This window comes from Chenopodium quinoa, unplaced genomic scaffold (assembly GCF_001683475.1).
Source record: "Chenopodium quinoa cultivar QQ74 unplaced genomic scaffold, ASM168347v1, whole genome shotgun sequence".
Classification (NCBI taxonomy): Eukaryota; Viridiplantae; Streptophyta; class Magnoliopsida; order Caryophyllales; family Amaranthaceae; genus Chenopodium; species Chenopodium quinoa.
The window spans coordinates 919,761-947,232 of NW_018744239.1; the positions used below are offsets into that span (position 1 = coordinate 919,761).

The following is a 27,472-nucleotide window of genomic DNA, read 5'->3' on the forward strand; positions in this document are numbered from 1 at the left end:
CAAAATTAAACATTTACATAAAAGAGAATGAGATACAGACAAAACTAGAACATTATAAAATCTTCCTGATAACACAAAAAACACTAGCCTTACATTATGCAGAAAGAACATAAACAGCCTGAATAAATGCTAAACTTAATTAGTTAATTAGCATGATACAACTTTGTCTAAATAATTCACAATATTCAAATTCAAGTATTTAAACAAAGTTGTTTCATTATTAAACAGTGATATACAAGTACTTTGTATATGTTAATTGAAAAAATGATTTAATCTTCGCATTCATACAAAAGTAATGTATCACATGTTGTGAATACAAATTACACATAAACTTACTATAATCATAATATATAAGCTTACTATAATCATAATATATAGTATGTCAATTGAATCAATTACATCATTTTTTTTTGTACTAAAATTTTATCATTAATTGCAATTAAAAAAATACGATGCCACAACTAGTTAATTTAATACGACAAATTAACTAATGCCAAAATTAAATAAAATTATGATATGCCATGATTAGTTCAAACTGATCACTGCAGTTGACCGAAGCTCTTGGTAAATTCTGCAATGTGCTCTCAAGTGTCATCTGATCTGCAATAAAATCCCGATCATTCTAAAATAAGATCAATTCCTCCAAAACTGATGCGTGTCTGAGCAGAAATTGTATCAAATTCACTTCCCGATCTGTTCCAGAGTAGGTCTTAATCACAATTCTTTTAAGATAAGACCTACAGCACCAAGGAGCATTTGCTAGAATTGTTCTGAAAAATTCTCCCTCCATCATTAGTGATTGCATATTAAATTCATCTAAAGCTTCTTGTTCAAAGCTTGTAGTTATTCCCTACAATGTAAATGAGAATCAAAGAAACACGGTCACGTCAATGCCAAAAACCATACCATGTTTTATAATTATAAAACTCCCAATATATTTATTCAACTTATTTTTAATTATTTAATTCTTTTATAGTGAAACTATGGTTTATTTCAATATAAGTTTAGATATTATAAGTCAAATATAATAAAGCCTAAAGTCTTATTCATTCACCTTAAAAAATCAATTATTCAGCAAAAATCATATTTAATCGATAAATGAAGAATGTAATGAGTAAATATCGATTTAATTCAATTTTAATCAGTAAAAATGAGTAACCTCATACATTAAAACACAAGTAAATGCAAAAATTAGTTTTAATTAGTAACAATCAATTTTAATCGATTAAAAAAAAAGGTTCAATGAATAATAATCAGTGGTGATTAGCAAAAATCAGGTGAACTGAAGTGCGCCTAAGAGATCAAGAAACCATAGACACTAACCTGTGGAAAGATAAGTGTTTCTAAGAGGGGTGAACGATTAAGGAATGCCAACGACACTTTATCCCAATAGTTATATCCGCTATAACCCAGCTCCAAGTGTTTCAAATTAGGAAACACGGGCAGTTGATCCTCTACTCCATGAACGTCAAGATCCTTCAACCAAAAAGGTTAATAAGCAGTCAGTCAACACTTTATCAAATTGTTTCCTACAACAGATTTAGAAACTGAGACAAACCTCTGTGCACGAGCCGGTCAGAGATAAATGTTGAACATTAGACAAGGGTCTGATGAAGTTTAGCATTTGCCAACAAGATTCCTCAAATTCTTCCTCTAACAAGTCGTTTCCGATGTTGATGTCTGCTTTAACAAGCCAGTCCATGTTTGGGATAGAGTACTGTAGTGCTAAATTATCATAGTACTCAAAATACTCCAAATTAGGAGTATGGATACTCACAAATGCAGAGTTCTCATAGATATCAAGTTCATGTTTTCTTATACACAATCTCCGAAGAGAAGGCGAAGAGATACTTGTGGTATGGACACAGTCCCAACAGGCTTCCACAGTGAGGTCTTCAAGCAAAGGACAGCTTGAAAGCAGCCTCGTCACAAAGTAATCATTAGATATGAGAGCCGCACGGAGGTGGAGTAATTTCAAGTTTGGAAGACGAAAGGACGGCATGGTGTAATAAGCCAGATCAAGACCAAGGTTGACATCAAGCCTCAACACCTCCAACGTCTCACATGTGAAAATTTCCGGGGGCAGCTGACAATCACCTGGTTCCCTCACGTGAAAGCGGAAATCAAGCTCCCTTAAATAATTTTAAAAGCGGAAATAGGAACAGAGGCCTTTAAAAGCCATGAGCCGCCATAGTTGTAACATGATATGGGTTAGACCCGTCTGATAAATAAATGGGCGGGTCTTTATATCATCAATAATCGATCAATAAATACAAAAAATTGACTTAAATAATTTTTACCCCGGTGTGTCCTTCAATAATTTTTTTTTTATTTTCTTTTAAAAATCTTTTATAAGTAAAGTTTAAAGAGGTAGTAAAAAAAAAGGTTAACTTAAATATAAATAACGACCTGAATTGTAATAAATTAATTATTGTCTAAATCTTTAACTATAGAAAGAATAAAAAACAATCACATCTTTTGGAAAATATCATATAGATTTTTAACATTTTTTTTTTGTTTCCTTGTAGAATATTTTTTATAAATAACAACTTTAATTGTAACTAGTTTTGTGGCCCATGCAATGCTCGGATTGTTTATTGAATTTTAAGATAAATTTTTAATCTATATGTCGAGTTTTAAAATGTATCGGTGATACAAAATTAGCTAAAAATTGATGTGTTTTTGTGACGATTTAAACTATGTAGTAGACATGTAATGACTAATAATAATTTTGGTGAAAATATTCGATTACATATAATAATAAAATAGCAAAGAAAACATGAAATATTAAAAACTTCTAAAAATAAGCAAAAATAAATTAATTAAAAAAAATTATTCTTAGCCCATTGGGTTGACCTGAACCCAAAACCTTGGGCTAAGGTTAAACATTTCTTGACCCGTAACCTGAAATGACTCTGTCCGAAATGACACGTGACCCCACCCGATAAACAGGTCTACACACAATAATAAAATAATATTAGATTGTGAAGTATATTATTTTAATTGATTAGAATATATTATAAACGGATCGGATGTGGTACTTTTTGAACTACTTCTTTCGCTCCAAAAAATAATATGATACAAAAAATATATATATTTTTTTGAAACAATACAAAAAATTATTTTATATGATTATTATTAAGAGTTGTAATCTAATTACTTTTTGATAAAAATTATAATTCAATTTTTACATATGAAATATTGGTACTTTATCGAAAATAAAATTCTAAACTAACAATTAATTGAAAATAGAATTCTAAAATAACTTTTTTATCCTACGAAGTAAAGTCTATATAAATCTATCCAACGTGGCGCGACACTCGGCATAAAATTTGAATGCCAAGTGTCGCTGTCTCGTGATCTGGCTAAAAGTTTAGCTTTATATATTAGTTCTATGATAAATTAATTATTGTCTAAATCTTAAATTATAGAAAGAATAATAAACAATCACATCTTTAGAAAAATATCACATAGATTATCAACATAAGATTTTTTTTATTAATTATTTTTGCCAATAAAATTACCTTGATGATCAATATCTACGTAGACAAAATCAATGACTGACTAGCTATAACTATATACTAAATTAGAAACCATAAATGACACGTGTCATCCATTTGTTAAAAATATTTCCTCCAAAGCTTTTTCTTTTTTTTCTTTTATTTTATTTTATTTTCTTTTGTTTTTTTCATTATTTTGGTGATAAGTTATTTTGTTTTTCCTAGAATATTTAATATGGAGTATTATACTGTAATTAATCCCTTCCTATGAAATAAGTATATTGAATTTATACACATTCCACAAATATTACTCTTTTATACTATATACCATACAATAATATTTTTCTATACATAACTTTTTCTGATGTATGTAACTCATAATTATTTTTATTAGTTGTGTATGTAATACTCCTTAAGTTTTAGTGTTTTTTTTAGTATGATATAATTTTCTTTTATTTTGTAATTACAAAACTTTCATTTTATTTTGCAATTACAATATCTCTCTCTTCTCATCCAAACCCACTATTATTTTTTTAATTATATATTTCCTCTCACATTCATTACTTTCAATAAATTATTAACTCCATTATCTTTCTTTTACAATTTTTTAATACTCCAACTACCCCACTCACCTCTTATTTTATTTAAGTCAATTAGATTGCCTAAAACTATGTCTCGGTTAAACTGTAACACTTATTAAAACGCAGAGGGAGTAATTAAACTGAGTTTACAACAAACGAAAGGACAGTAAAGTAACATATATAAGTTACTATTGGCATAAGAAGCCCTTACACAATACTAACTAAGGTCATTAACGATATTTACCTTTAAGCTATTACAACAAGTGAGGACAACGCATATAAGGTTTACCAATATACATTTAAACATGTGATGGGACTATTGATAGAACGAGGGAAGTTGATGATGATGTTTCGTGTTGTGCAAGGTATTTTCTAACATACAATTAAAAGTCTATAAATGTTGCTGAAATCACGGAGACAACCAAAATCAGTATGACTTACCCTAAGGAACCCCAATAATTCAAATGGATAAAATCCTCTTGAGATCTATGCTGCATACATGTCAATCACATTTCTTTGCGATCTGACAAAACCATATCTTATACTTCCTCCGTCCCATAATATAGTTCCTATTGTGTTTTTTCACGGTATTTAAGAAATGGGAGGAGAAGTGGAAAAAGTTAGACAAAAGTTAGACAATTACAAGGCAAGTGGATAATTTAAGGGGGAAAAGTGAAAAGTACAATTATAGACAAAAGTTAAAGAGATTAAGTGAAAAAAGTACAATGCAAGTGATAAGTTAAGGGTAAATTAGGAAGTTCAATGAATAAAGTAAAAAATAAGGGTATAATGGTCTTACATACTATTCAAAAATAGAAAAAAGGAACAATATTTTAGGTCTCTAAAATAGGAAAACAGAAAATAAATTGTGGGACGGTGGGAGTATATATTCTCATACAAGGTCATGATGTTGTAATGACTTTTACTGTTATCACATACAAATGGGTTTAACAACACCTACTACCATCCTCCTTCAACAAGAAGGGTTTATGTAAATCTGAAATTGAAATTTTGCTACATCTCCCAACAAACATAAGTAACACCACTTCCATTAAAGGAACACATTTTTATTAAAAGTAAAGAGATTTAAAAGGGCAATTCCAAGAGTCAAACGACTCCATTTCATCCTCCAATTAACCTTGAATTCGACTTATCTTCGCTTTTCGATCTATTATATTAGGTGCTTCCAACATCTAAGTTTTGTTTTATTTTAGAAAAATTCACTTTAATTTATTAATCCGAACTTTCAGCGATTTACTCTCAATAATCCCAACTTACATTTATTAAGGAGCACTATGAACTTTTGGGTTGATTTTCTTCCACTTTAAAGAAAGGGTGATTTTTATTTTGTAAAAGCCATGTGTGATGTGTCGCAACATAATTGGTCCAAATTTTAAAAAATAATTAAAAAAAAACTTCCCAGCTAGCTACCATCCTTCCTCCCCTTAGCCCCAACCCCCAACCCGACCGAAATTCGACCGCCCGCCTCCCCTAACAACCGTTAACAGCCGGTCGGCCTCTCCCATCTCCAAAATAGCCCCTCCCTTCTCATGTCGATGAAACTGTCCCTCCTCCCTTCCCTCATTGTTGAAAAGGCCGATTTTTTAACTCCCTCAATAGGAGATTATTGCCAAGTAATCAAATGTAGTTGTGTTACTCAAGGTTTTTGTGGTAGATTTTTATAGGTTTTTTTTACAAAAAAAAAAATTAAATAAATAAATGGTAGTTGTTCTCAAAGTAGTAATTATAATAGTAGTTGTTGGTAAAATTTTCTTAAATTTTGACAAAATTACCCTATATTTAAAGTATAATACTCACTTCGTCCCTTTTTATTGGATACATTTTGACTTTTACATGTTTGTCAATACACCTATTTGATTATTATGCTTTACATACTTTTTAAAATTAAAACGATAGAATATCAATAGAGTATTCGTTGAGACAAATCAAACATGATCTCACATGACTCTTTTACTTTTGTGAGTAAATTTGAAGATGATCTAATTCTCCCTCTATCCCAGAAACAATTCACAGTCAACATTGTACACATGTCAATTCACTATTATTTTGACTTTATATGTGTTTGGGGGTAAAAATAACCCCTATATATGTGGACCAATGCCACCTCGACACGTTTCCGCAAGCTCAGCGCTCAATGAGCCAATTAGAGCATAACACGTGTCACTCAATGATAGAAGGGTGAAAATGGGCTCTAAGCCCACAACCCTAGAAACCGTGAAACGGTGGAAAGCCAATCTACTTAGGTTAAATAACCTAAGAGGCACATATCCCAATGCTCTATAAAAACTTATTATTACATCAGTTTTAGGGGATCCAATTCTCTCTCCAAGGGCAATGCCCCCCACATTTACTCTTCCTTCTCTCTACTTTCTCTCTCTAAAATACATTATTTCGGTCACTGACTTGATCGTCGGAGGCGAACCTCCGGCCCCCCCGGGGTCCGTTGTTTTGCAGGTGATCGGGCCGTTCGAGTATTATATTGCAGATCTGTCTCCCGAGGGACGTACACACTCTCCATTCGGGTACGTACAAAAAACCCCAAAACATTTGGCGCCGTCTGTGGGGAGACACATCTGTAATGGCACAACGATAGTGGATCACCGACTCAAGAGGGGAGCCTCCTTTGGGAGGCATCAGGCGTCGTGAGGTTGAATGTCGAGAGTCAGGCGGCCAAAAAGGCCGGTCAGACTAAGTCATGCATTTTTTAAGGTTAAAGGGCAATGCCGTTTAATCTAAATTTTATTAGGGGAGAGACAACCAAATTAGCCGACTATATTATTTTAATCCGACTCATTCAATGAGTCGGCCGCATGCTCAGGCCACCCAGCCGGAGCATACAGCCGGCATTTATGCTAAGTCAGACGGATGCATGCTATGATTGATACTATCAACATCGCTCAAATTGTATTATTACATGCGTAATATTATCCAAGAGTAAACTCTTGAAATTAGTGGGGAACATGCGCCTAAAGCATTCCACTTTATCTTCATATTCCACTAGTTTTGACAACTAATGGAATAAGCTTATCCATCTTTTGTAAAAAAGAGAAATAACAATTTAATGGTTTTTAATTAAACCAACAGTGATGTATTGCACTATCACACGCGGCCAAACTTGAGCATCCGTCATTCATGACGAAGCCTCAACTTGTATAAATTCAAGTGGTAATTATTTACACTCAAGTGGCTGCCATCTATGCTACAAACGACACTCCAATAAATATAATGTATGTGATAAGCGGCAGCCGATAACCATCATCAAATGTATCAGCTTCATCAATGGCGGCAGCCGGTCACCATCATCAGTGATGTCAGCCAGCAACGGTGCCCGGATGACCATGTCTCTAGCAAGGTAGCTCACCTTGGGAGAGCAGCCGCACCTACCAGTCGTAGGGGTTGCTTGGTTCATCCTCAAAGGGGCTGCAAACGGCTGCTATATTCATCAATTATGCGGCTACTCTGTTCAAAGCCGGCTGCCATGGTTGCCTCGTTCACACCTCAAAACCGGCTGCTTGGTTGCTTGATTAATAGAGGCGGCAGCTGAATGAAATAAGCCAAACGCCTAATTATTCATTCTCAAGTAGCATACTCTTCCCATTTGTTAATTTTCATATTTATTTGTCAAAGCTTTCAAAGAGCAATATCCTATTAAGGATGTACATGCGGCATTATTTTTATCAAACGATTATCCATATATCTAGATATATGAAAGCCGCGTGTCATGAGTTAATGCTGCAGGCAGCCTTGACAATTATTATCACAAGGAATGTCATGATCTTTATTAAACAATTATTATTATGATAATTGATGGTAGAAAGAAAATGGGGAAAGCCACCCCACTATTCTACCCTGTGGTATATGTAAATACAATTTTGGTAAATGATATGCAGGCGGCATGGGGCAGCTTTGCTCCAACGGTGGCAGCCGGTCAGAGCCATGAACGGTTCCTCGATAAAACGATTGCCATGGCTCCATTACGCTTCAATTTATCCCGGCTGTAAGGGCAGCCTTACTCACCAACTAAGCTAGCCTGCACAGCTGCTGCGTGCCTCTAATAAGCCCGGTTGTGAGCTGCTTGGTTCATTCTCAAGCACAGCCGTAGGGGCTGCTTCGTTCTTCATTAAGTCCGAAGGTATCCTTGGCTCAATGAGCTTGATGAAGGGCTGCTCTGTTCATTGATACCAACCTCATCATTATTAATCATAATAATCATTATTATGATTGTGATTGATTCATCCAAAAAAAAATAACATAAGTTGGCACCTGATCAATTTGGCACCTGTGTCAAGTAAGCCGGCCATGTGTCAAGTGGCATCAAGTTGGCACCTGATCAATGAGGCAGCCGACATTTGATGATCTTTTGTTCAAATAACATAAGTTGCGTTTGTGTAATCTGATAAGAGTAAGTTTGTTTCCTTAAGCTTAGTCACTCGGCCTCCTATGATATGGCCGCCTATATGAAATAAAGACTCGAGAATGTTGTCGCATATTCATCCAAACGGTTGAGTACCAAGCTCCTCCCAGTCGGGAAATGATAATGTTGAAAGCAACAATGGAGATCGACTCTTTGGGAGTATAATGGTCAGGCGGCATAAGTGTCGAGCACCCTTCGCATTTGGTTAAGCTCGGCAGCCGGCCTTCCAAGGTTCTTCAAGGGCTAAGCTACCCAATTACATGGGTTAAGCATCAAACATTGAATATTTGAGGTAACAATTGACTTAATCTCCTCTAAATAATGTTGATGCATTAAAATAAACTAAGTTAAAAACTTAGTAGCTACTAAATTAACGTCCAAGTGACGTAAGGCCAATGGCCGGATAATAAACTAAGTTTGAAACTTAGTAGCTAAACTAACGTCCAAGTGACGTGAGGCCAATGGCCGGATAATAAACTAAGTTTGAAACTTAGTAGCGATTTCAACGTCTGAGTGACATGCGGCCAATGGCCAGATAACTAAACTAGGCACAAAACCGCTTAGTGGCTATACAGCCGGTCTCAACCCAGACCAGAGGCCAATGGCTGGATGGTTGCTTTTTTCATAAAATCGTCTGTCCCAAAATGGACAATGGCGTCCGACGACACCCCTCCGGGTGCAACCGTCGCAGAGAGCAGCCTACTTGCTTGCTCTACGTACCTATGCAGACGACAAAGATTGAACGACCAAATTGGTCAACTCATAGCCGTCTGACCAGAACAGTCTAAAGAACGACTAAGTTTTCGGAACACCGGATGTCCAAAAGACATCAGCCGGTGATCGACCAAAGTTCTAACCTAGATTACCTTCCGAAATCATACAAGTCCTCCCAATGGGGTAGAAAGACATTGAAAGTATAATTGGATTACAAACACCCCAGGCGGCCATTTGCCTCCTGCCCTGTGAAGAGTCAGGCAGCCATTTGCCTCCTGCCCCCCAGGCGGCCATTTGCCTCCTGCCCTGTGAATAGTTAGGCGGCCATTTGCCTCCTGCCCCAAGGCGACCATTTGCCTCCTGCCCCCAGGCGACCATTTGCCTCCTGCCCCCAGGCGGTCATTTGCCTCCTTCCCTGTGAAGAGTCAGGCAACCATTTGCCTCCTGCCCCCCAGGCGGCCATTTGCCTCCTGCCCTGTGAATAGTCAGGCGGCCATTTGCCTCCTGCCCCCAGGCGGCCATTTGCCTCCTGCCCCCAGGCGGCCATTTGCCTCCTGCCCTGTGAAGAGTTAGACGGCTATTTGCCTCCTGCCCCCTAGGCGGCCATTTGCCTCCTGCCTCCCAGGCGGCCATTTGCCTCCTGCCTTGTGAAGAGTCAAGAGGCCATTTTCCTCCTGACCCAGGCGGCCACTTGCCTCCTGCCCTGTGAATAGTCAGGCGGCCATTTACCTCCTGCCCCCAGGCGCCCATTTGCCTCCTGCCCTGTGAAGAGTCAGGCGGCCATTTGCCTCCTGCCCCTTGGCGGCCATTTGCCTCCTGCCCTGTGAATAGTCAGGCGACCATTTGCCTCCTGCCCCCAGGCGGCCATTTGCCTCCTGCCCTGTGAATAGTCAGGCGGCCATTTGCTTCCTGCCCCCAGGCGGCCATTTGCCTCCTGCCCTGTGAATAGTCAGGCGGCCATTTGCCTCCTGCCCTGTGAAGAGTCAGACGGCCATTTGCCTCCTGCCCCCTAGGCGGCCATTTGCCTCCTGCCTTGTGAATAGTCAGGCGGCCATTTGCCTCCTACCTTGTGAAGAGTCAGGCGGCCATTTTCCTCCTGCCCCCAGGCGGCCACTTGCCTCCTGCCCTGTGAATAGTCAGGCGGCCATTTTCCTCCTGCCCCCAGGCGGCCACTTGCCTCCTGCCCTGTGAATAGTCAGGCGGCCATTTACCTCCTGCCCCCAGGCGGCCATTTGCCTCCTGCCCTGTGAAGAGTCAGGCGGCCATTTGCCTCCTGCCCTGTGAATAGTCAGGCGACCATTTGCCTCCTGCCCTGTGAATAGTCAGGCGGCCATTTGCTTCCTGCCCCCAGGCGACCATTTGCCTCCTGCCCTGTGAAGAGTCAGGCGGCCATTTGCCTCCTGCCCCGAGGCGGCATTTGCCTCCTTCCCTATGAAGAGTCAGGCGGCCATTTGCCTCCTGCCCCTAGGCGGCCATTTGCCTCCTGCCCCCCAGGAAGCCATTCTCCTCTTGCCTTATGGGATGTCAAACGTCTTAAAAATATTCTAAGTCTCCCAAAGGTCATATGACCACCATAGTGGGGCTAAAAGAAATAAAAGTCGTCATCAATCTAGTTCAGGCGGCAATCATTATTATGATTGATTAACTTAGAAAATATCATACCATTTAAGGTATCAGATTTTCCAAGTTAATCAAATCCCTCTTTTATTGACTAGACATATGCCGCCCATAAAGCTTTTGAACAAGCGGAAAATAAAGCCTTGATTTCAAAAGGAGTAATTCCTCTTGAAAGAGAAATTACCCCTTCCGAGGGGCTAATGTTTGGGGGTAAAAATACCCCCTATATATGTGGACCAATGTCACCTCGACACGTGTCCGCAAGCTCAGCGCTCAATGAGCCAATTAGAGCATAACATGTGTCACTCAATGATAGAAGGGTGAAAATGGGCTCTAAGCCCACAACCCTAGTGAAACGGTGGGAAGCCAATCTATTTGGGTTAAATAACCTAAGAGGCACATATCCCAATGCTCTATAAAAACTGATTATTACATCAGTTTTAGGGGATCCAATTCTCTCTCCAAGAGCAATGCCCCCCACATTTACTCTCCCTTTTCTCTACTTTCTCTCTCTAAAATACATTATTTCGGTCACTGACTTGATCGTTGGAGGCGGACCTCCGGCCCCCCCGGGGTCCGTTGTTTTGCAGGTGATCGGGTCGTTCGAGTGTTGCATTGCAGATCTGTCTCCCGAGGGACGTACACACCCTCCATTCGGGTACGTACAAAAAACCCCAAAACAATATATATATAATTAAATATTAAAAAAAATTATATTCTGAAAGTTTATATATATACCTATTTTTTTTGAGGAAATATATATATATACCTATTTAACAACATATTTTATGATAAAATATATTTTTATTATGTTAGTAAAAAATTATGATCAAACTAATACATGAATAGTGAAAAAAGTCTAATGTCTCATATATTTTGGGACATAAGGAATATTATGAATAACGTTTAAAATCTAAACATAGCCAATAAAAAGAAGCGAGTGAAGTATTATGAATAGTATTTAAAATCTGGTAATAACCAATAAAAAAAATAAATGGAGGAGTACCCTACAAAATTAATCATCATAAAGTTGTAGTAAAAAAAAAAAAACATCCTAAAGTAATTGAAACACTTTAACATTTTGTTGATACATAACATTATTTTACCCTTTATAATTTTAATTGTATTTTAGGGCCTGTTCTCTTTAGCTTGTTTTCATTTCAGTTTAGTTCAGTTCAGCTCCAATAAGTTCAGTTCAGTTCAATTCTTAACCTAATTTTCTTCTCTCATAAAATATTCAGTTCAGTTCCAATAAGTTCAGTTTAGTTCAATTGAGTTCCGTTCAGCTCAGTTAAAGTCAATCAGAACAGACCCTTATTATAATTAGTTGATACTATTAAATTTTATAAACTGTATCAATTTTTTGTGTGCATATTATTTATAGAATTCAAGTCAATCTCCAATAAAATTATGCTGATTAAAGTGATGCACACTTTAAAAATGGAGGGATTATTTTTCTTGCATTATATGGTCTGAATTTATTATAAAATGATTTATTATAAAATAATCTATTATAGTTGTAGATAAATAAAGATATTTTAATTAATGTTATTTTTTATATTAATAATATATATCAAAGTTACCAAAATTGAGATTTCACTTTAAATTGGAGGGGATTTAGATGTGTATGTGTTATTGATGGTAGTAGTTGATTAGGGGATTTTGCTCCCACCAATCACCATCTGACAAGTGGACCAATCAGGTTCCGCCATGTGTCCGTCACATGGGCCAATAGGAGCCTGCCACGTGTCAAGCAATGATCCGTCCACCTTGGACCAATTACGACACGACACGTGTCCTTCCCATGACACCTGGGATAACCGGTCACCTAGGCCCAACTTCCGAGGGAAGCCCAATCAGCCCAAGGTTAACCCAAACCTAGATTGGCACGTTTCCCGAGGTTATAAATACCTCCCTTAATCCTCATTAAGGGGGAGGACAGGCTGATCACGCTAAAAAAACAGATTACCTACATTAAACACTCTCACCTAGAGAGACCCAATCACTTTAATTTCCGCATTAATTACTCCTTAATCAGGTACTAACTTGACCGTTGGAGGCGGAGCTCCCACCACCAGGAGTCTCCGTTGTTTTGCAGGTACAGGCGTCCGGTTCCAGTCTCGGAATTGTAACTCTCCCGCAGGACATCAGAAAACCCCGAAACATTTGGCGCCGTCTGTGGGGAGAGTACTTCTGAGATGGCATCCAAGTCTGTACCGACTCCTGAAGAGAGGCGTCCCCTAGACGACCCTCAAGTTCAGTCGGACCACGATACTGAGAATGAATTTGAAGTTGAAGCTCACACAGCTTCAGACGGGACCCTAAGGGCCCGACGTACCCGTCATACCGAAAGGAGGGAACGGGAACATCTTCAAACTGGAAGCGAGCCAGCAGGCGCACCGCCTGTTCGGCAACAGCCGACTAACGGGTCTGCTCCCATCACAAGGAACGAACTCATGACCTTCATGAGGGACTTCAAGGGAGAAATTCAAGAGTTGATCAACAAGAATCCGCCTGCTCTGGACAAGGAGCAGTCGGCTAAGAAACCCTCCACTTCACAGAAGAGGAAGCCAGTTCAAGGGCGAGAGGCGACTCCTCATCCTAAATCTAGGAAGCGGGAGCCGACTGCCCTTGATTTCACAAAATACCGTTTTCCTACTCCAAGAACTAGGAAACCTGTTCGTCATATTCAGGCGGACGGGTCGAGGAAAACATGCACAGACGCTCGGCTACTGCTAGAGCAGAAGAAGAGTGACCGATTGTCAGAGTCGGCCTCTACTTCAAACTTCCAAGACAGTCTGCGAAATACCTCAATGAGGCATACTCAGTCGTATCATGAGAGTCAGTCAGGCGGCACCTCCCGTCAGTCCGGCTATCATAGCGACCAGGCGGTACCAAACTTACCGTTTGTACCGCAACAACAATATTTTTTACAGCCACCTCCGTTTGGTGGACATGCAGAAAAAAACGTCCAACCTATGGACTGGCAGCTACGGTTGCTTAGACTTGGCGAACAGCCGTCGGCCTTCTCCAAGGAAATTACTGAAGCCGCTCAGCCGGCCAAAGTGAAAAATGTATTAGTAGGCGCCTATGACGGCACTACTAACCCAGAAGACCATCTGATGGCATTCACCAACCTGATGTACCTTCAAGGGTTGGATGATCCCACTTGGTGCAAGTGTTTCCCAGCGACTCTCAAAGGAATCGCACAACAATGGTTCGGCAACCTGCCGACTGGTTGTGTAAATAGCTTCAGGACGCTTGCTTACTTATTCACCTCCAACTTCGCCATGAACATCCCTGCGAAGAAGACGACCCTTGATTTAGGAACAATTCAGCAGGGCGAGAAGGAGGGGCTTCGTTCTTACATCAGACTGTTTAACCTGATGAGAATACAGATTCAAGGGTTACCGGATGAAGTAGCCTATACTGACTTTTTTAGAGGTCTCAAAGACGGGTCGACCTTCAAATTTAATTTGGTTCGAAAGAGGGTGGCGACTCTTCAAGAGGCCTTGATTGAAGCGGAAGCCTATATACAGGCGTATGATCTTTGTGGTACGGTAAAACAGTCAGACGGGAAAAGGTCCGACAAAAGAGAAGGACGACAGAAACAGTAGTCAAACAAAGACGAGAAGAGAAAAGAGGTCTGGGCGGCTGATTCCTCTAAACAGCCGGCCCAGAAAAAGAAAAAAGAATTCAAACCATACTCCCCAAAGTATGCGTTTAACAAGGATAGCCAGTTTATCCTAAAGGAAATCAAGGGACGGATCTCAATTGAGAAGCCGGTCCCCATGAAGGGTTCTGCAAACAACCGGAACCAAGAAAAATTATGTGCTTATCATGAAGATGTTGGTCATCACACCAATGAATGCATCAGTCTCATGCGGTATCTGGACCGCCTGGCTGAGCAAGGTGATCTTGACACTTATGTCAAGAAATCTACGGGGAACACTTCCTCGAAAAAGCAGTCGGCCAAAAAGAATCAACAGGCCGACAGCTCCGATACAGATGATGCAGTCGTCTACACCATTGCAGGCGGCTTCTCAGGAGGCGGCCCCACTATTAGGGGCAACAAAGACAATATCAGGCGGTTAGATGTAAATTCCGTTCACCAAGAACGGCCCTCCAAATATTCATTTCCTGAGATTGTCATCACTGAAGAAGATCTAGGAGGGGTAAGAGGGCCGCATGACGACCCTATCGTTATTGAATGTAAAGTGGCCAACCAGAGAGTTGGCCGAATCCTCATAGATACCGGAAGCTCCTCAGATCTCATCAGTAGCAAATGTCTGTCGAAACTAAAATATCAGACTGATTGCATACATCCGGCATCCCACCCTTTAGTAGGGTTTGGAGGAGGAGTCGTCCACCCAGTGGGACGAGTGGATTTACCCATCCGCCTAGGCGAAAAAGGGGAAGGACGACACATGGTAGTCCGGTTCCTGGTAGTAAAAGAACTCTCGGCCTACAACATGATTCTGGGACGACCAACCCTGAATAATTCCAAGGCTGTTATAATCCCATCTCTTATGTTGTTCAAGTTTGAGAGGGATAATGGAACAGTCGGGTCCCTTAGGGGAGATCAGAGGATGGCCCGAGAGTGCTATCTCTCGGATGTCAAGCCCACTGTTATGGCCACTGGGTCGAGTGGTGGAAAAATAGACCTTGACAATGTCAAGGAGAGTGCGCCTGTTCAAGAAGCAGGCGACAAGAAGAGAAAGGCATCCCAGACGGGGGCCGCAAGAAAAGACAAAAAATAGCAATCATTGGCAGAGGAGCGGTCGGATGAATTCCGCCCTCAGCCGGCTGGTGAGCATACGGACCTGATCCTAGACGACTCGCGTCCTGACCGAACAGTCAAAGTTGGGACGACTGCTCTGAGAGTCCTAGGTGACGACTTTCACAAACTATTGAAAGAATACAAGGACATGTTTGCATTCGAGGTCCATGAAATGCCAGGCATTAGTCCTGATCTGGCGGTACATAAACTGGCGTGGATCCGAAAAAGAAGCCGGTACGGCAGAAGAAGCGGAACCATGGCGAAGAAAGAAGTCAGGCGGCAGCCGCCGAAGTTAAAAAATTACTTGACGCAGGGTTCATTCGGCAATGTTACTTCCCAGACTGGGTTGCAAATGTGGTGCTAGTTAAAAAAGCCGAATGGCACCTGGCGAATGTGTGTAGACTACACAGACTTAAACAAGGCGTGCCCCAAAGACAGTTACCCTCTGCCTAAAATTGATAACCTGGTCGACTCAACAGCCGGCCATGCTTTGATGAGCTTTATGGACGCCTACTCTGGTTTCCATCAAATTCCTTTATGGAAGAAAGATCAGGAGAAGACGACCTTCGTCACTGATCAGGGGTTATACTGTTACACGGTCATGTCGTTTGGTCTTAAGAATGCCCCGGCCACTTTCCAGCGAATGATAAACACTGTGTTCTTTGATCAAATTGGGAGAAATGTCGAGGCATATATTGATGATATGATTGTCAAGTCAAAACTTCAGAAAGATCATCTGTCGGACCTCCGAGAAACTTTCGCCACACTCAGGCGGCACCATGTCATGCTCAATCCCAAGAAATGTGTCTTTGGAGTTGAGTCTGGGAAATTTCTCGGATTCCTTATCAATCAGAGAGGAATAGAGGCGAACCCTGAGAAGGTGCAGGCGGTCATTGACATGCAGTCGCCTCGTACCATCCGAGAGGTTCAGAAGTTAACAGGTTGTCTGGCGGCCTTGGGAAGATTTCTAAGCCGATCAGGCGACAAATGCCTATACTTTTTCCAGGAAATTAAGAAAAAGGCAAGGTTTGAATGGGGGCCGGATGCTGAGGCGGCCTTCCAGAAATTGAAAGTTCACTTGCATTCCTTGCCGAGGCTGGTCAGCCCTTTGCTCAAAGAAGTACTCTACATGTACCTGGCCGTCTTTGATCATGCGTTAAGCGCTGTTCTCCTTGCTGAAAGAGACGGTTGTCAGCTCCCGGTCTACTTTGTCAGTCACGTACTGAAAAATGCCGAGTTGAGGTATCCCTTAGTGGAGAAATTTGGTCTTGCACTCTTCATGGCTGTTAAAAAATTGAAGCCCTACTTTTTGGCACATGCAGTCGTCGTGTATACAGATCAACCTATCAAGCGGCCACTGACCATCATGGAGTCGTCAGGCCGAATGATCAAATGGGCCATAGAAATACAGAGCCTCGAAGTTACTTTCGAGCCTAGAAAAGCAGTGAAGGGACAAGCCTTTGCTGACTTTATTGTTGAGATGACTCGTCCTCCTGACTCTCAAGTTCCAGACCAAGTCTGGAAGGTATATGTGGATGGAAGCTCTACTTCAAATGGTTGTGGAGCAGGCGTCATATGTCAGTCGCCAGAGGGCGACAGGTACGAGTATGCTCTACGCTTCAGTTTTCAGGCCTCAAACAATGAGGCAGAATATGAAGCTTTACTAGCCGGAATCCGCATGTGCAAGGCGGCAGGAGCAAGAAAAATAGACGCCTGTTCCGATTCACAATTGATAGTGAGTCAGTACAATGGCAAATACAAAGCAACCCATCCGGCCATGATCAAGTATTTACAGGCGGTCCGACAAGCAGTCGACTCCCTTGAGGATTTCCATCTGACCCAAGTGCCGAGATCAGAAAACAACCAGGCGGATGCACTGTCAAAATTAGCATCATCCGCCTCCTGTGATACTCCTCAAACTGTTTTTTGGGAAGTAATGGAGAAGAGAAGCATCGAGGAAGACCCTATTAGAACCCTAGACAGAAGCTCAACCTGGATGGATCCAATCAGGGCATATCTGACAAACGGTACCCTGCCGGATGATCATCAACAGGCGGCAGCACTGAAAAAACGAGCAACCAGTTTTGAAATAATAAAGGGAGAACTTCACAAAAGGGGGTACCTTCAACCCTTCTTAAAGTGTGTTACTCCAGAAAAGGGACGAGAGATACTAGACGATCTTCACTCTGGTTACTGTGCTTCCCATATAGGCGGTAGGACGCTTGCTCAACGGGCAAGGCGGCAGGGCTACTTTTGGCCTACTTTAGAAGCAGATGCGATGGTGATGGTGAAAAAATGTGACAAGTGCCAAAGGTTTGGCAAACTAATTCACCGTCCGGCTACTGACCTCACTACCATTCATAGCCCACTACCGTTTGCTAAGTGGGGCATGGATATTCTGGGTCCATATACGCCTGCTACAGGCGGAAGGAGGTACATACTTGTTGCCGTCGACTACTTCACTAAATGGGTAGAGGCGGAGGCTGTAAAGGGAATCAAGACGAAGGATGTAATTTCATTCATTTGGAAAAATGTCATCACTCGGTTCGGGGTTCCCATGTCTATGGTTTTTGATAATGGTCCCCAATTTGAGACGCCTGTTCTCAAAAGATGGTTGGGTGACCAAGGAATTGCACACTACTTTGCATCTGTCGGCCGTCCACAAGCAAACGACCAGGTAGAAGCCTTTAATAAAATCATCTCAGACGGTCTCAAGAAAAAGATTGAACGAGCAAGCGGCCTATGGGCGGATGAATTACCACATGTTCTCTGGGCCATTAGGACGACTGAAAAAGGGGCGACTGGAGAAACTCCATTCCTCCTAACTTATGGTGCGGAAGATGTTCTTCCAATAGAACACTACGAGCCGACTCTTCGGGTAATGCTATATGACGAAGAGGCAAACTGGGAAGCCATGCGCCTGGCATTAGACTCACTTCCTGAAAGGAGGGGCAATGCTGTCTTGCGCCATGAAATTTACCGCTTGAGAATGACTAGATCATACAACAAAAAAGTACACAGGCATCCACTCAAAGTGGGGGACTTTGTACTTAGAAAAATGGAAGCAGTTGGTAGGGCTAATGAGTCTGGCAAACTAACTCCCAACTGGGAAGGACCCTACCGAATCTGTGAAGAGGTCAGGGACGGTACCTACCGTCTGGGAACACCAGACGGACAACCGTTGCCTCGAACTTGGAATGTAGATAATCTTAAGAAATATTTCTTTTGAATGATGTAAATAGTCAAGGGCTACTTAATAAAAGTTTGCATACTTAATATTCAATTTTGTACTAAGAGGGGCACGCCTACTAACAAACAGTCGGCTACTCTCCATAGTTTTATTCTTACTTAAGAGGGGCATGCCGCCTGTACCTTTACAGTCGGCTACTCTCCATTGAGTATTTTACTCTATCTTCAGAGGGGCATGTCGTCTGTACCTTTACAGTCGGCTACTCTCCATTGAGTATTTTACTCTATCTTCAGAGGGGCACGCCGCCTGTACCTTTACAGTCGGCAACTCTCCATTGAGTATTTTACTCTATCTTCAGAGAGGCAGGCCATCTGTACCTTTACAGTCGGCTACTCTCCATTGAGTATTTTACTCTATCTTCAGAGGGGCATGCCGTCTGTACCTTTACAGTCGGCTACTCTCCATTGAGTATTTTACTCTCTTCAGAAGGGCATGCCGCCTGTACCTTTACAGTCGGCTACTCTCCATTGAATATTTTACTCTGGGCATGTCGTCTGGACATATAGTCGGCTACTCTCCATAGAAGATGGCCGACTGGTTCCAAAGCACACAGCCACCCCCCTTATACTTAGCTAAAAAAGATTAGGGCCTGGCCGACCCTGTGCCTAACAGGCGGCTACCCTCCTTTTACTTAGCACCTACGTTCACCAAGAACTAATCAAGGCCATAGGCCGAATGATCAGACCAGGCGCCAAGCCAACTGATCAAATCTTCAAAACTAATACGACCTGTCCCAACATCATAGCAGGCGTCCGGCGGCATCCCTCCGGATGAAATTCGTCGTAGAGAGCAGCTCCCTTTTGGGTGGAACATTGCTCTATAAACTAATTACACGGCACCTATACGACTGTCCCCAAGGGCAACCACGTAGCCGTTTTTGAGACAAGGATAACTCTATCACTAACCAAACCAGTGGTAGCAGTTGACATCTGAGTCAGATGACCGCCTGTATTACTTGGGATAAATGCAGGGGGTACCTCTTGAGTTAATAGCCAAAAAACATTGGCGAATCAAAAGGTTCAGCCGGCCTCCGCCGCCTGGTGCCTTTACTACTCAAGCAGGAGTTACGACGACTGAGTAACACCAAAGTTAACTCATAGTCACTCTCTCAAACTTAGTATGGAGCCTAAAAGGTATGAGTCGTCCGCCTGTTTTTAGCAAACAGGGGCTCTCAACCACTACTCCTGCTAGGTTAACAACCTATGAGTTAAAAGCCAACAAACATTGGCGAATAAAGGGGAACAACCGGTACCCACCGCTTGATACCTCTACTACTCAGTTACTTGGCGACTAGGTAACAATCATGTTTACTTGGTCAAACCACTTTCCTACTTGGTTAATTTTACAAATGACAGGACCGCCTGCCTAAAGGGGATCCAGTCTTTAAAATGGTTCGAATACCGATTGGATAAATGGCCGACTGATCGTCTAGCCTGGAAACAGACAACCAGTCGTCCAGGGGCATAGGCGGCGTGACTAACTATCCGTACCTGTCTGCAACTATCGGCCATGTAAAACAGTCGGTATAGTGTACAATTGGATATCAGAATATTCAATACTTGAACAAATTTGAAGCAAAACAAAAAATTCATTAAAAAGAAGTCGGTCATCAAAAACCGGCAAAATATTCAGAGCCCCGGCCCCCTGGCCGGGTAAATACAAAATAAACGGCACGCATGCCGTGACAAGAAGACATAAAGCTTAAGAAGGGGGCAGATATTCAATATTAGCAGCTGCCGCCTGGTCAGCACTCTTCTTGCTGGACTCGGCTTCAGTTGCATCCTTCTTTGATGCATTACCCCCAAGCGGCACAAGCGCCACTAGCGGCTGCTCCTCCTCCTCCAACGCTTCCTCCAACGCCTCTTCCTCAGCAGCCGCCAGGATCTCTTGATTATATGTATCAGAACACTGGCGGTACGTTTTTTCCCATGAGGCAAAGTCGGCATTAGGGAAGAGGCGGCCCCAAGTCATGCGCTGGATTTGAGCAGAGTCTTCCATCATCTCCCGGACCAGCTCCTTCTTTTCTTGCTCGGCCTTTTCCGAGAGCTCCTGAGTAAGACTCTTCTCCTGGGTCACCAGGCGTACCTTTACGCTCGCCAAGGATTTCTCCAAGGTTTCGTATGAGGACATCTTTTGGCAAAGAGGTCTCAGCTCGGCCTTGAGGCTGTTGATGCTCGCCTCCAGCTCGCTATTCCTCTTCTGGGCCGCCTCTAACTGAGCCCGGATAGCGGCGGTAGCCTGCGCCTGATAATAAAGAATATCAATGGTCAGAACTTCATTTTGGGCAATTTGAAACATTGCCTTATCACAGTCAGAGGCGGCCATAGCTTTTGCAGCCTTTACCTCTTTGTTCTTCCGGTCAAGCGGCTTGCGAAGGCCGTTCACTCGGAGCAGGGCCTAAGTAAAAAGGGGAACAGGCGTCAGTTTCCAAACAAAAAAGAAAACAGGCGTCCTGGAATTCAAATACTCAAAAATATGCTAAGTATACCTCAGCAAGGACCCCTGCAATCCCGTCTAGGTCAAGGGTGCCGACACCCCTGACCGCCTCCCTTTCAGCTGGAGGAACGGCCTTGATCATAGACTTGGCCACCTCGACCAAGTCAGGCTCCTGAGGGCCGGCTGCATCAAGCATAAACAAACGGATTAGACCTAGTAAAAAAGGGAGCAAGTCTAAAATTTATAAGGACAACTTCATACTTCTAGGCGGCTCAGCTGGAGTTTTAGAAGAAGTGGCCGGCTGTTTCTCAGCCGCCGCATGTTTCCTGGCAGAACCAGGAGAGCTCGCAACAGTCGTCCTCCAGGCCTTGGGGTCCGGCTGTTGGGAAGAAGAAGCTCTTGGAGCGCCCGTCTAAAAAAGAAGAAGTCAGTATATGCATAAACACAACTCCAAAAAGAGGGTGAAAGGTTCGAAGCCCACCAAGGGTGCCCCCTTGTTGGGGGAGTCGGTTGAAGCTTGTTGCATGATGGAGGCCCGCAACATGGCCGCCGCAGTCTTGGAGGAGGTAATTTTGCTCATGGCGTCCGCTGCAAAAACAAATAGCAAAGTTAATAAAAGTCATAACAAGAAATGAATGGAACAACAGAGTATTCGACAGGCCGGCTACCTCTTGAGCACCGACTGCTGAGGCCACAGGCGGCCAAAAAGTACTCGTCGTAGAGCCATTTGAAGCTCGGGACGCAGTGCAGGGGTACTTGCTCTCGTACCCCTGAAGTAGAGTTCACCTTCGACTCCACTTTGAAGAGTCCTTTATCTAGGATCTCTTTCTTAGCCTTGGGGGGAACAGGCGGCATGCTGCGGCCGCCTGCAAGAAGGGGCGGATTCCTGTTCCACCTGTTGAAGCGCTTGTTCAGCTCTGTGTCTGAACTCTCAATGATGCGGAAGGTGCTCCGCCAGTCCTTCCATTTGTTTGCTTTACCTCTCGTCATGAGGTAGCCCCTGTGGCTCGTCAATTGATACCAGCCGGTACCGCCTGCCTTAGGGGTCCGGCTGAGGTAGTTCATGTGGGCGAAAGCCTCGAAGCTCGGCTCCACCCCGTGCAGTTCGCACCCGGCCACATAGCCGAGTACATTGACCCAGGAGTTCGGGGCTAACTGCCATAACCCCAACTCATACCCATCCAAGATCCGCTGAACAGCCGGATGTAGTGGGATGCGCAGCCCAGCCTTGATGGCCGCCTCGTAGCAGCCAAAGCAGGCGCTATCATAACTGGTACCAGCCGGCCAGACGACTGTGTCTTCTGGATCCGGCATTAAAACTAAAAAGTCGGGGCCCATTGTGTGGTTTGCGATAAAGCTCTCCACTTTCTCTTGCATGGCCGTGATCCGGCCCCGAGCTACCGTGCAGTAGTAGGGGGTATTTTGCTCTCGGTGAGAGGCGGATGGCTCCGCCCAATCGTCCCCCTTCTCAACTGCGTGAGAAAGCCTCGCCTCCTGCAGGCGACTGTTTTTCTCTTCTGTGTCCAGAGAAGCATGGCCAGAAGAGCTAGACTCGGAATCGTCCTCTGACGAGTCCGAAGAGGACGACTCTTCCCCTCTCCCGGAGGGGCCCGCCTCCTCTCCTTTAAAAGGAGCAGGAGAGAATGAAGAATCGTCAACTGTAAAATGGGAAGGGGTCACTTTGACTCCTCCCTCAGAACTGCCGGCTTTCAAGCCGCTTTGTTTCACCTCCACATCTGGCGCCTGGTCAGATGTTTCACTAATCGGCACCCTGTGGGAGGAGCCGTCTGAGTTTGAGATCCTGGCAGTCTTTTTTGTCCTGGCCATCATGCTCTGCATAGACACAGATACAGTCGGACTTTGTATAAAGGGCAAAGATGGGTCCAGAAAAGGGCAGGCGGCACTCCTAGTCCTAGATTCAGCCGTCCCCGGTGACCGGCTGATCACTAACCTAGGTCGTGTCGTGTGCTTCCGTGGTGCCATTTCAAAAAAAGAATAAAGAGAAAATTAAGAGTAAGGGAACCGACAGTTACCTGAATGAGTGACGATTGATGAAGTTCTGAAAATCCTTTGCAGTCGGCTTGTCATAGCAGGCGGTAGGCAGAAAGGGTCCAAAATGTCAGAGCAAGTTCAGGGGTCCGAATGTTCTCTCAAAAAGTTCTCAAGTGTGAAAATGACTGAAGTCAACACTCCCTTATATAGGCGAAGTGAGAAGGCGAAGGGTCAATTCCAGAATTCATAATTTGGGCGGGAGAATCTCTCGGCCTTTCGTCGAGTGACACCTGTAGCAGGCCGTCGCCTGTTACAGTGCGACACCTGTCACAGGTAACACGTGACCAGTCATGTGCCACCTGTGAGGGGCAAATGATTAGGGGATTTTGCTCCCACCAATCACCATCTGACAAGTGGACCAATCAAGTTCCGCCATGTGTCCGTCACATGGGCCAATAGGAGCCTGCCACGTGTCAAGAAATGATCCGTCCACCTTGGACCAATTACGACACGACACGTGTCCTTCCCATGACACCTGGGATAACCGGTCACCTAGGCCCAACTTCCGAGGGAAGCCCAATCAGCCCAAGGTTAACCTAAACCTAGATTGGCACGTTTCCCGAGGTTATAAATACCTCCCTTAATCCTCATTAAGGGGGAGGACAGACTTATCACACTAAAAAAGCAGATTACCTACATTAAACACTCTCACCTAGAGAGACCCAATCACTTTAATTTCCGCATTAATTACTCCTTAATCAGGTACTAACTTGACCGTTGGAGGCGGAGCTCCCACCACCAGGAGTCTCCGTTGTTTTGCAGGTACAGGCGTCCGGTTCCAGTCTCGGAATTGTAACTCTCCCGCAGGACATCAGAAAACCCCGAAACAGTAGTCGTTTCAGAAGTTTTTCTACAAGTTTTTATTTCTCACATGAGATGATTTTTTCTTTTTTAACGCTTAGAATATTTTAATTATGCAATTTTATTTTGACAATAATTATTTTTACGATTTAGGAGAATTCGAGTGAGATGATTTTTAGTGGTTGTGAGTATTCACAATAATTTTATTTGGTATGTATGCATATATGAATTTTTTAATATTCTCATAGTATCATATTAGGTATTTTATATACTTTGAAAATTAAGTGACATCATTGTAAGAAGATTATGATTCTTGGATTGATTGATAAATTCTGTTTAATGACTTATTTACAAGCATGATAAGATTGATAATTTAATTATGACATGATACATTTACTAAAAGTAAAATGAATCATGTAATTATTTAACCATAAGTAACAAGAAAAAAGTAATGTAATCTTAATTCAATTTTACAAGAAGGAGCTACATTTATTATTTATTAAACATGATTGTTATTTATTTCTCACTCATATATATAGATTGGAAAAAGTAAGTAAATTTTACACTCTTTCATAGAATGAGTTGAGTCAAAGAAGGATTCCAATGTAGAAGTATAATAATGCACATTTTGTATGTGTCATAACCATGTAATAAATTGATTAATCACAAAATTAAGAGGCGAATGCAAAAATTATTACATACTAGTATAGCACCCGTGCGATGCACACCTTACAAATCTTGTTACTCATATTCATTTCAAAAAATTTTAAAATAAAATGATTTAATGAGTAATAATGAATTTACTTATATACTACTTGTAAACAACCTTTTTTTTATTCTTAAATTGTATGAAAAGATTTGAAAAATAATTCAACTCAATGAACTAACAATCAATACGCACATTAATTAAGTCATATTTTTCCCTCATATCTACTTGCGCCATTGGCCACTTCATTTTTACATGGTATGTGGTTGGTCACACTATGTGGCCGGGGTTACTCGAATTAATCAGTCGGGGTTACTCGAGTTACTTCTGACCAAGAAACCCCTTTAATATTCCCTGAATGAGTAACGCCCTGTTCTTTTGAGCTTTTGGGCATGAAGAGCAGAGCAGAGTAGAGTAGATTGAAACAAAGCAGAGCAGAGTAGAGCCGAGCAGAGCAGATTTCATCATTATTATTATTATTATTATTATTATTATTATTATTATTATTATTATTATTATTATTATTATCATCATCATCATCATCATTATTATTATTATTATTATTATTATTATTGTAATTATTATTATCATTATTATTATTATTATTATTATTATTATTATTATTATTATTATTATTATTATTATTATTACAATTATTATTATTATTATTATTATTATTATTATTATTAATATTATTATCATTATTATTGTTATTATTATTATTATTATTATTATTATTATTATTATTATTATTATTTTAATAAAAAAACCTACAGAGTCAATCAATTTACAAGAAATTGGTGGGGAGTCGAGATACAATCTAGGCCCCCACCCCTCTAGCTATAGCGAACCCGATCCTGCTGAAGATGTGAGCAGCTGCACGAGCACCAATATCCTGAGTCTTAGCGAACGCCTTAACCCGCTTCAGCAACGCAATAGCATTACTACTACTATTAATATTATTGCATTATTATTATAATCATTAAATTTTATTGTAAAATATTAATTACTATTATAGTAAATATAGTAATAATTATCATAATTAAATATTATTTATTATGTTTAAATCTCAGTTATTATCTTTGAATATTAATTTTTATTATAATAAACCAATTTTTATTATTAATATTATTAATTATAATTATTTTTAGTACAATTATTATCATTATTATTATTAATGTTATTATTATTATTATTATTATTATTATTATCATTATTAAATATTAATTATTATTATTAATATTATAATTATAAAATATTTGTTATTATTAAATATTTATTATTATTGATTGTTATTATTATTATTATTATTAAATATTAACTTTTAATAATATTATTATTATAAAATATTAATTATTTATGATTAAATAATAATAATTATTATTATTATGATAATTCAATATATATTATTATTAAATATTAAATATTTATTATTATTGATTGTTATTATTATTATTATTAAATATTAACTTTTAATAATAATATTATTATAAAATATTAATTATTTATGATTAAATAATTATTATTATTATAATGATAATTCAATATCTATTATTATTATTATTATTAAATATTAACTTTTAATAATATTATTATTATAAAATATTAATTATTTATGATTAAATAATAATAATTATTATTATAATGATAATTCAATATCAATTATTATTATTATTATTATTATGAAATATTAATTATTTATTATTATTATTATTATTGTTATTAAATATTAATTATTATTATAGTAATTGAATATTAAGTATTATTTTTAAGTAGAGCAGAGCAGGGCAGAGCAGAGGAGATTTCAGCAGAGAGCAGAGTAGTGCAGCTTTAAAGAACGGGGCCTAACTCGAGACCCTTGACCGAACCCCTCGAGTAACTCCTTGACTGAGTAACTCGGGTATTCCCTAATCGAGTGACCCCTTGAGTTATCCCTGATCGAGTAACCCCTCAAGTAAAACCTGACCAAGTAACCCCTTAAGTAAGTCATGACCGAGTACGTAACTAACCCCTGATCGAACCCCCTTGAGTAACCCCTGATCGAACCCCTAGAGTAAACCTTGACCGAGTAACTCATGTCCGAGTAACCCCTGAATGAGTAACCTCTTAAGTAAACCATGACCGAATATTTAAGTAACCCTTGACCAAGTAACTTGAGTAACCCCTGCCACACGATGTGGCCAGCCACATATAAAAATTTTCCTTATAATTGACTATCCCTAACTTAATACGAATTATAATTTTTGGAAAAGTTTACCATTATAATAACAATATGATCATTATATATTGTACTTCGTATATCACAAATAATTTTTTATCTTTTTTTCTCCTCTTTGGCCTTTTAAAACACTTAAAGTTTAAACTTTAACATAAAACTTTTAAAAATAGGATTTTTGATCCCATCACTTACTACCTTAATTTTATAACATGATGAACTCACCTGATCATCACCACACACCTATTGCACCTACTACAACAAAAAATCTACAAAGCCTCGAACTTAAAACTTAGTATGAAGTATAATAGTTTTTCCCTAAAATTTTAACCTCGGAATGAAGTTTAGGCTTGTCAATTGTTTGATTATAAGTCATTTTTTTAAT

The 27,472-nt window shown here is 40.7% G+C and overlaps 1 pseudogene; it reads right to left on the minus strand.

Annotated features, from left to right (window-relative positions):
• Positions 1-317: 317 nt before the first annotated feature.
• LOC110694577 overlaps positions 318-27,472 on the minus strand; it is a 29,531-nt pseudogene continuing 2,376 nt past the window's right edge.